Here is a 9,361-nt window from a genome sequence, read left to right as displayed (position 1 = left end):
GTGGGGGGGGGCAACATTGTACAGTGAAATGGTAATCTTAACAGTAACTGACATTATGTTTTCTGTGCATGTTGACTAGGGTGTTTAGTTGTTAACAATACAAATACACAATGGCTGAAACAGAGAAACATTGTTAACAGCAGTATGGAGGAACACTGTTTATTTGTCGGCCCCTCAGAGTTACATAATAATTGTAAGTCCAAAAGCATCTTCATTTTCTCGTACTTAATTGTCTGATTAATTGCTTGAGGTTAGAATTATCAGAAAGACTCCAAAGAATTCCTGTGATTTCCAGAACTTGTGACGAAGAAGAAGAAAGTAATAGGTCCGACACAATACGTGCTTCTATAACGAATAGGACAAGGGCATCTAGGTGAACAGAGTAATATTGTATTTCCCACGATGTTATCGCCACACTAAAAAAAATTGTTGTACCTGGACCTGCTCTGCTCTGTTATCTTTTTTCCATGTGGGTGTGTTTGATATTTACATCAAGGTACACAATGATTTAGACATACCATGGACAATTTGTAATTTGAAATGGAAAGTCCCAGTCCTAGATTATGAAACTCAAAAACCAAAACATCAAGTAACCTACACTGAAGGTAGAATATGCAAAGCATCAGGTGACTATGTAATCATCTTCAAACACCATGAGGGAAGAACTGTATCTATGTATTACCCAAGGTATTGCTCTTTGAAATTAAACTACACAAACACAAAAAAGTATCATCCAACAGTAGGGAAATGGGATTTCTCATTGCACCGGGAGTTCTCGGACTTCAGTTAAGCCCCTCTATTCCCACTGCTCGGCTTTGAACTTCCTCCCACAAAAGGGGATTCTTCCACAGGAGGCAGGAAAGCTCCCTTGCCTTATGTGGCTTGTTTGTTTAATTCCGGCGTTTGACTTTGGGGGAGATTAACCCAGGCAGGTGACTGTGGCGTGAGCAGGAGTAGGACGGGGGGGGCATGTCTGTTTTTTTTAAAATAGCCCCATTCAAAGGACGGTCTGACGGCTTATGCAAATCGCTGCTGTGCTGCATGGCGGTAATTTATTCTTAGGAAGTTGTCCCAGTCTTCAACCTTGCCATGGCCTGCAGAGAGGAAGACTCTGAGACATAAGGGCAAATTTTGTTCAGAGGATTATTTTGTGTGTGTGTGTGTGTGGGGGGGGAGGGGGGGCTGGGGGGTGTCTGTGTGCGTGCGACGTTGTGCGTCTGTGCATGTGTCTGATGTTTCTTATGCTAATTACACGACCACTTGCCATGTCACTTCCAAATTGATTTTTAGGCCACAAGGGCTTAATGGCAGGAAACTATTATGCTAATCCCGCCTCTTCAGGAAAAAAAAAAGAATCAGTTGACAGTAGATCTGAGAAACTCAAACCAAACAAGAGGGTCAAAATGAATGAACTCTTTTGCATATCCAATCCCACATTTCATATTGGCACACAGGCACATCAGCTGTGTACATGTTATGTATACAGGTATACACCATCAGAGTCAGTACGCTGTATTCGGAGGTGCTGGTAGTTTGCGGTATTGATTCAAAGCCATATCTTCGACTTTGAATATACCTAATCTCTATAATCCCTATAGGCTGTTAAGAGTGATGATGCTTTGACAAAGAGCCTTTCAGGGCAAGTATGTTCAGTGTATTCAGGTAGGATGTAAAGTACTGTAGCATTTCAGAGACTGAGGGTGTTATGCAGAAAGCCTCTCTTGTCTCCATCTTCTAGTGAGTTGCTTGTTTGGGTGTATGCTTACAGTTAGTACAGCTTGTGTGTGTGTGTGTGTGTGTGTGTGTGTGTGCGCGTGCGTGCGTGCGTGCGTGTGTGTGTGCCCGCGCTAGGGTGCATCAAGTGCCCCTTTTTCCCCAAAAAACTCTTCTATGGTGGATAATATTATGCCATTTGATGAATAAACACTATGAAGTTTGGTGAAGATTGATAATGATCTAGGGGTACCACAATGCACCTTCATTTTGACAATATTTCATTTTTTATGGCCGATTTTGGTTATTTTCCAATAATCTTCTTTACACTACATTTAAACTTAATAATGTCAATTAATGACATATCTAGCTTCTGTTTACAAAAAACATAACAGCTGCATGCATTTTGAAACTTTTAATTCAATACATGTATGTCTAATATTTACATTTGTTGGTGAACATTGTACATTTTCCCTAGCACATAATCCGTATTGAGCACAAACTCCTTTACTTAGTATCTCTAATTTTCAAAAACTCTGCAGTTGGAATTAAGTTTATGATAACATATCAACACAAACTAAACTATTTGGAACATAATTAGTCTTTAGTAGTTGTGTCAAACACCATTGCAGCAATTGCATCAGTACACTACCCTGGAAATCCAGAGTTCCCGCAAAAGCACAATGGAATTGTCTCTGCGAGACACTCTGGCAACGAACAATGATGCACGTTACTTTTTCCCCTTGCATCTCGTGGAACCAATCAAATCGTATCTGATATAGGCGAGCCAGAGGCGAACTAAACTGATGACGGCAGCGCTGCAGCATTGGAAACATTGATTGAGTGTTAGCCAATTGCGTCGAAGTCCGGAATCATTCAGAGTAAACATTGGCCTAGTGTTATCCAATTGCGTGCAGTGAGATTTTCAAATGCATGCTTGGTGCCGCCCCTCGAGTTGGGCCATTACATTGTTCGTGGCCAGACCCTTAATCTTTCTAGATTATCAGGGTCTGGATTTTCCAGGCTATCAGTACACTGCCAATCTTCCAAAAGCTGCCCTATATTCTTAGCAATGTTTCTTCCAGTCTCACCCTTGCCAACTTCCTGAAGTGGCATCACACTCAAAGTTTTGTGCCATGTTCACCTGACACCAACACAGCACATCGTTCCTCCTTATGGTAAGGGTCCTCTAATGTGCCTACTAGTTTTCCATCCCAATGTAATGCCATGATATTGGGAGGACTCCAGGATTCCTTAATGTCTTTAATTTCAAGCATGCTTTTCGATCAAACATGTCCAAGCTGGCATATGAGAGAGAGAACTTGTCAACGGTACCACCTCCAATCTCCACTATTTTAGACATGAGTTGCGATGATATTGATGATGATATTTTGCCCCTCTTCGTAAGAGAAATGACATCAGGTTGGGCACCAAAATCATGGGGCAGAAAAGCCCTGTCTTTTTCATCTGCTTCATGGTTCTGTTATTGACAGAAACTCTTGGTGTTCTTTAAATTGGTTACTGCTTCCTCCTCACTTTTGGAATATTTGACATTTACTTGGCCTTATTATACAAATTCTCCAGAAAATTTAGACAGTTGTCATATTCCTCGATCAGTTTATCTGCCTTTAGGTAAAATGACAGTATTTGGTCATACACATACTCTGCAGCTTCTTGGATGACTGATGATTGTTTACCTATGCATTCAAATTTGATAAAGATGTGTATGCACTTCAGCACATCAACATTGGAAGGAAGCCGAGTTCCTCTCAAAATTAAAGTATCTTCAGTTATATGGGAATCCCCAAGCCAAGGCACAATAGTTTTTGACTTGGTATTCATCTTAGCAACGGCAAGTTAATGCTCGCCTTTGTTGCTCGACTGCTTGTTTTAACTAAAATGTTGCCATAAATTATACAATATATGTAGTTCATGACATGAAGAGTCACTCTCTTAATGACATTTGGCAACCTAGCTCTGCACTTTTCAGCATGGACTCTGCATCTCCCATGATTACAAGGCTTGTACCAACATGTAAATGACGAAAATGACCAAAATCCGCCTAAAATCATGATAATTCAATGGATTTGTGGTACCCCTAGACAAAGTTTAATCTTTCTAAGATTTCACAGATATAAAGGATTTGAGGGGCATTTGATGCACCCTAGCCCGCGCGCGTGCGTGCGTGCGTGCGTGTATGTGCTTGTGAATGTGCCCACACAAGTGTTATCACAACTGTGTTATCAGTTGCCAAAGGCCATTTCTGCATACCAGTGATCCGAGAGCACACAAGATATCTGGGTGCATTCGCACATTTTTTATTTTTTTTTGCCATCAGTTAAAAACGATTGATGTCACTGGGGGGGGGGGGGGGGATTATGATTTTTTATCAGAACTAAAATGAATGTATTCCATTTAGTTTGGATTTGGGTACACACATTAAGTCTATTGTTATAGGAAATGTTAAAGTAACATGCCCCCCCCACCATCTCGTTTAACGTATCATGGCTTGGTCAGCTATCCGCACCTCACCATCTCACCTGGGGTCCCCCAGGGCTCAGTGCTGGGCCCCCTCCTCTTTGCTATCTACACCACCTCCTTGGGACAGATTATCCGTTCGCACGGCTTCTCATACCACTGCTATGCAGATGACACACAGCTCTATCTGTCCTTTCCACCTGACGACCCCCTGGTTTCAGCACGGATCTCGGATTGCCTTTCAGACATAGCTACATGGATGAAGGCACACCACCTCCAGCTGAACCTCTCAAAGACTGAACTGCTGGTCATCCCAGCTAAACCTACCATACACCACGACATCAACATCAAATTTGACTCCCTGTCTGTTTCACCGACCAGGACTGCAAGAAATCTAGGAGTTGTTCTTGACAACCAACTAAACTTCTCAGATCATGTTGCCTCAGTCGCCCGGTCATGCCGTTTCGCACTCTACAACATACGGAAAATCAGGACTTACTTGACTCAAGATGCTACCCAACTTCTGGTTCAGGCAATAGTCATCTCACGACTCGACTACTGCAATGCCCTCCTGACAGGTCTCCCAGCCTGCGCAGTGAAACCACTTCAGATGATCCAGAACGCGGCGGCGCGCCTGGTCTACAACCAACCCAAAAGGGCACATGTTACCCCGCTGCTCATCCAGCTACACTGGCTACCTATGGCGGCCCGCATCAAATTCAAGTCTCTAACACTTGCCTACAAAGTAGTCTCCGGTTCTGCTCCCACCTACTTGAATGCCCTCTTACAGACTTACACTACCTCCAGACCGCTGCGCTCCTCTGACGAACGACGTCTAGCTCTACCACCGGTACGCTCAAGCCAATCCAAACTTTTCTCATCTGCTGTTCCTCGTTGGTGGAACACACTGCCAGTTCCTACAAGGGCAGGGACATCCTTTTCCACTTTCAAAAAACTCCTGAAGACCCAGCTCTTTAGAGAACATCTACTCTCATAGCAACACTTACAACAAGTCTTACTGATCCTAGCACTCACCAGCCGTTTTAACTGACAAGTAACTGTTAAAAACAGCACTCACCGACGCACTTATTCTTACTGTACTCTAATGTTTTTTTTAAACTGTCCTAAAATTGTGAGAATTGTTCTAAAACATACTGTTTACCATGTTGTTAGTCGCTTTGGTTAAAAAGCGTCAGCCAAATGTAATGTAATGTAATGTAATGTAATGTAATCTCTGTGGAAGCAATTGAGTTCACTCAATGGAACGTGGGAGGATGGGAAACCAAGGCAATGAGATTTTGCCAGAATAGATGATAACTTCTGACCGTCTGCAATGACTTGAACACATTCTGTGTTTAAAAAAAGCCAAACACATTTTCTCAATTTGTTTCATTAATTGTGTTTAACTGAGCAGAACACTCAGGCAGTGTATGTGTGGATAAAAGCAATAGAGCACTGGAAGGCTTACCAGGGATGTTGTAGGCTATGCATTGGCTTGATTCAGTGCTTATTGCATGTCTGTGCTTTATATTATTTGTGTCCAAAAAAGACAGACTAATGTTTCACATACTATCATTGCTCTTACACTATTTCTCATAATAATGGGTTGAGGTGAGTTCTTAAAGTCTTATAGGGAAATATCCATAAATTCTAATATTTTTTAAAACAGATCAGTAACTTTGTAACGAAGAGTTTTGAAGAAGGAACAGTAAAAGTGTTGATCTTGCCACGATTTTCACCTTTGAAGTGTTTTTTCTTTATGGGAAGATGAGGAGTAACACATGATAGAAAGATCAAAGGACTGCAATTTTCATTTCCTTCAAAGTTCTGGATATAATTCATTATTTGTGATCTTTTTGTTCCCCTCAAAGTTTTGATGATAAAGGCCTCCATCTTAAAAGTCGTGCCGTGGCTCTCCAGTTAACTGTGCAATGGTATGAGAAAGTAATATTAAAATCTGCCAGCAACTGCCCAGAGGAATATGTGTTATGAGCTGTAATGAGATAAAAGCTTTGGTTCTCCTATGATTGCTAACAATAGAACTGTTGGCTCAGAATGGAAACCGCCATTACTATGCAAAATAAACTTTGACCCCACCTTAAGCATAATTGAGTGGACTCATCTTAGATGCTGTATCCAACTTTAAAATCTTTCCAGACCTGGTTGTGGGGGCCGCCGCTTCCCCTCTCCCGCACCTTTTTTGCCGTTTTGTTTCTTTATGCACGACACTTCATTTCTCTTATCGCATACACTTTTATTTCCCAACCTAACACTTATACTGACTTTACTTAACCTACGTTGTTAATTCTTTATCATTAATAAATAAAAAATATGTATATGCTAATTCCGCGTGGTCTTCCCTCTCGGGTTACATAGCCTAGAGTAGACAGGATGTAACAGATGTCATCTCTCATTTTCTGCTCATGGCTTGCACCTAATACGAGGCTACTGATCACAGTGGGGGGGGGGGGGCTGCAATGATGCTGTAATGATGTCGCTATTAGCTGCCCACACCACAAGTAGAAGGCGAGTCTCAAGATTGCCTTGTGTGAATCAGCACTGAACACTATCAGGCCACGATTTTGCATGCACTGACTACAGCAAAGTGTCCAGCTCTGCCTAGTCTGTGGCGCCACGACGGGCCTGAACTTCTCACCTTCTCAAAGGAAGTGGAGAGAGCGGCCTGTGGAGATCCCAGATCCCCCGCTGTTCCGGATGAGAACACTCCGCAGCAAATAATGAGCTTCTTTACTCCAGAAGACTTTGCACGTATGAGCCTTCAAATGCACTACACTCTGGGCAATGGTGTTACCAGAGGGGGTTATACAACTCCCATGTTCTATTCAAGGTCTTATTGCTGCAGTGTTATGTGTTTATGGTCAAACATTAATATGCTCTGCAGTTTCTCAGTCCCATCTAGCACTTCATGAAAGCCTGGTGGAAATTCCCTCTGTATACTCTACACTATTGAGTGCAACTGAGACTGGCTGGAAGTCAGGGAAATAGAAACTTTCAGTATTGACAAATGATAAGAGTGTTGCCGCTCTGTTACCGCTCTGTTACACACACACACCCACACACACACACACACACACACACACGGTTGTGTTATCATTTAGACAGCAAATTTTCAAGGTTCACATGATATATTTATATTGTCTCTTGGCTGGTTGTTATTTACAAGGCCACACATAACAACAGTGTACAGTGCAATTCTATGCTTTAATAAGAAATTGATGAAGGCCCAAACTCCACACAAACATTAAGAATAGGACACATCAGAGGACTTTGTATTTATTCGCTCAGAAGTCATGATCGTCGACTGCCCGGGGGTAGGCAGTGTTGATTCACTGTGGTCCCCTGGGCTCCAGCTCAGGAGAGCTGTGTAGGCGTGCAGGCTACTGCATGAGTGTGCTTATCTCAGTGTGTTGTGGTTTCCCTGTCCTGGCCAACCGAGTCATAACCGCCTGGCTTGTTTCCCCATCTCATCTCTCTCTCTCTCTCTCTCTCTTGAGAGCATCACCATCACGCGTGGATGATGGGCTGTGCAGTCCCCCGGCGATACAACACCTTCCATACACCTGCCAAACACTTCTTCTATTTTAGCACCACTCCTAGACCCCCCCTGCTGTTCGGTCACCCTTTTCTTCATTGGCATTCGCGATGTGCCCGCCGTGAAGGTAGCCCTGAATCCAAAATGGATCTCCTTCGTGTTTGTCAGCAGAATATGACCACCCCCCCCCCTCCCCCCCCCCTCCTCTGCCCTCTGCATTTAGATCCATCATGCACAATCTTGCCTTCCAGAATGTTCCAAAGAAGCCCCTGAGGGGCGTGCATGAGAGAGAGAGAGAGAGACGCAGCTCACACGGATGCCGGTGACTGATGTGAGGCGACACGAATGGACGCTGCGGCACGCTCAACCTTGCGTTCCACCTTTCGTGTTTCTCGTGGCGCCCGTCCCCCGCCTGTCATCGCACCGGGACGAGACAATCCATATTCGTCAGACTCCTCAAGGCGGCCTGCCAAAGCTGATGACCCCAGCGGCCTAGCTGCCATGGCGGGGTGTGGGGAGGGGGGGGGGGGTGCGGCAGACAGATAGACAGATGAGATTAGTGTAGCCTGTGCCGAGAGAAGTTAATGAGGAGGTTCTACCAAGAAGATAGAGGAGGGAGAGTATGTGTGTGTGGTGTGGGGGGGGGGGGGGGGGGGGGGGGGGGTTAAGGAAAAGATCTGGAGTGAAAACTGAAAAAGTAATGAAAGACAATTTTAAACATAAAACGGACAAACAAAGAGAGTAGAGAGAAGAAAATCAGGAGGAAGCCTTACAGCTCCCTCAGTTCCAATCTCTTCTCTTTCCATTCTCTCGCTCTCTCTTCCTCTCTCTCTCTTACTCTTTCCTCTCTCTATCTCTTTCTCTCTCTCCCTCTCTCTCTTTCTTACTTTCTCTCTCTCTCTTCCTCTCTCTCTCTCTCTCTCTGTCTGTCTCTTTTTCCTCGTCCACTATCTCCCTCCCTCTCTCTAGCTGTGCAGCAAACAGCAGGTGTCAGTAAAAGCACTGCGCATGGGGCCTCTGGCGGGCAGCGGTGCTCTTTTGTGGCGGCGAGCGTCTCCTGAGTACATCAGCGGTCAAACCCTCATTGGCTTAACCACCGCAGAGTTCCACTGCAGCACTATAGGGTCTGCTTCCCAGAAAGTCTTTGTGCAAAAAATATAAACATTCCCAGAGAGGGAACCTTTCATTTATTTAATTAACATTTCTGTTCATTCATTCATTCCTTCATTTTTATTTATTGAGAGAGAGAGAGAGAGTTGAGAAAGAGAGTTTTTGTGATTTATTAATTAGGACCTTTTGTGTTTGTGAAATTGGCCTTTTATATTCCCAATCAGAACAAGGAGTTTTATCTATAAAGGGACTGAACAGCTTTCTGTTTGAGTTCTATACGGACAATGCAAAATTATTCAGCAGGTCATAAAATCCTATTAAGGGGTTCAGGAAGTTGCTGAGATTTTACTCCAAAAATGTAAGTTCGTCCTTGGGCTATACACTCGAGAGGATACAGAGTGAATAACTCACTTTGCTCACAAACATCTACAAAGGCAGTATGACTGGAGAAAGAGCCGGCAGCTCTAGTGGACTAAAATAACCAGACTAAATTTAGATGGATGATAT

The sequence above is a fragment of the Alosa sapidissima genome, chromosome 8 (genome assembly GCF_018492685.1).
Source record: "Alosa sapidissima isolate fAloSap1 chromosome 8, fAloSap1.pri, whole genome shotgun sequence".
NCBI classification, from domain to species: Eukaryota; Metazoa; Chordata; class Actinopteri; order Clupeiformes; family Clupeidae; genus Alosa; species Alosa sapidissima.
Note: the sequence above shows the minus strand (reverse complement) of the source record.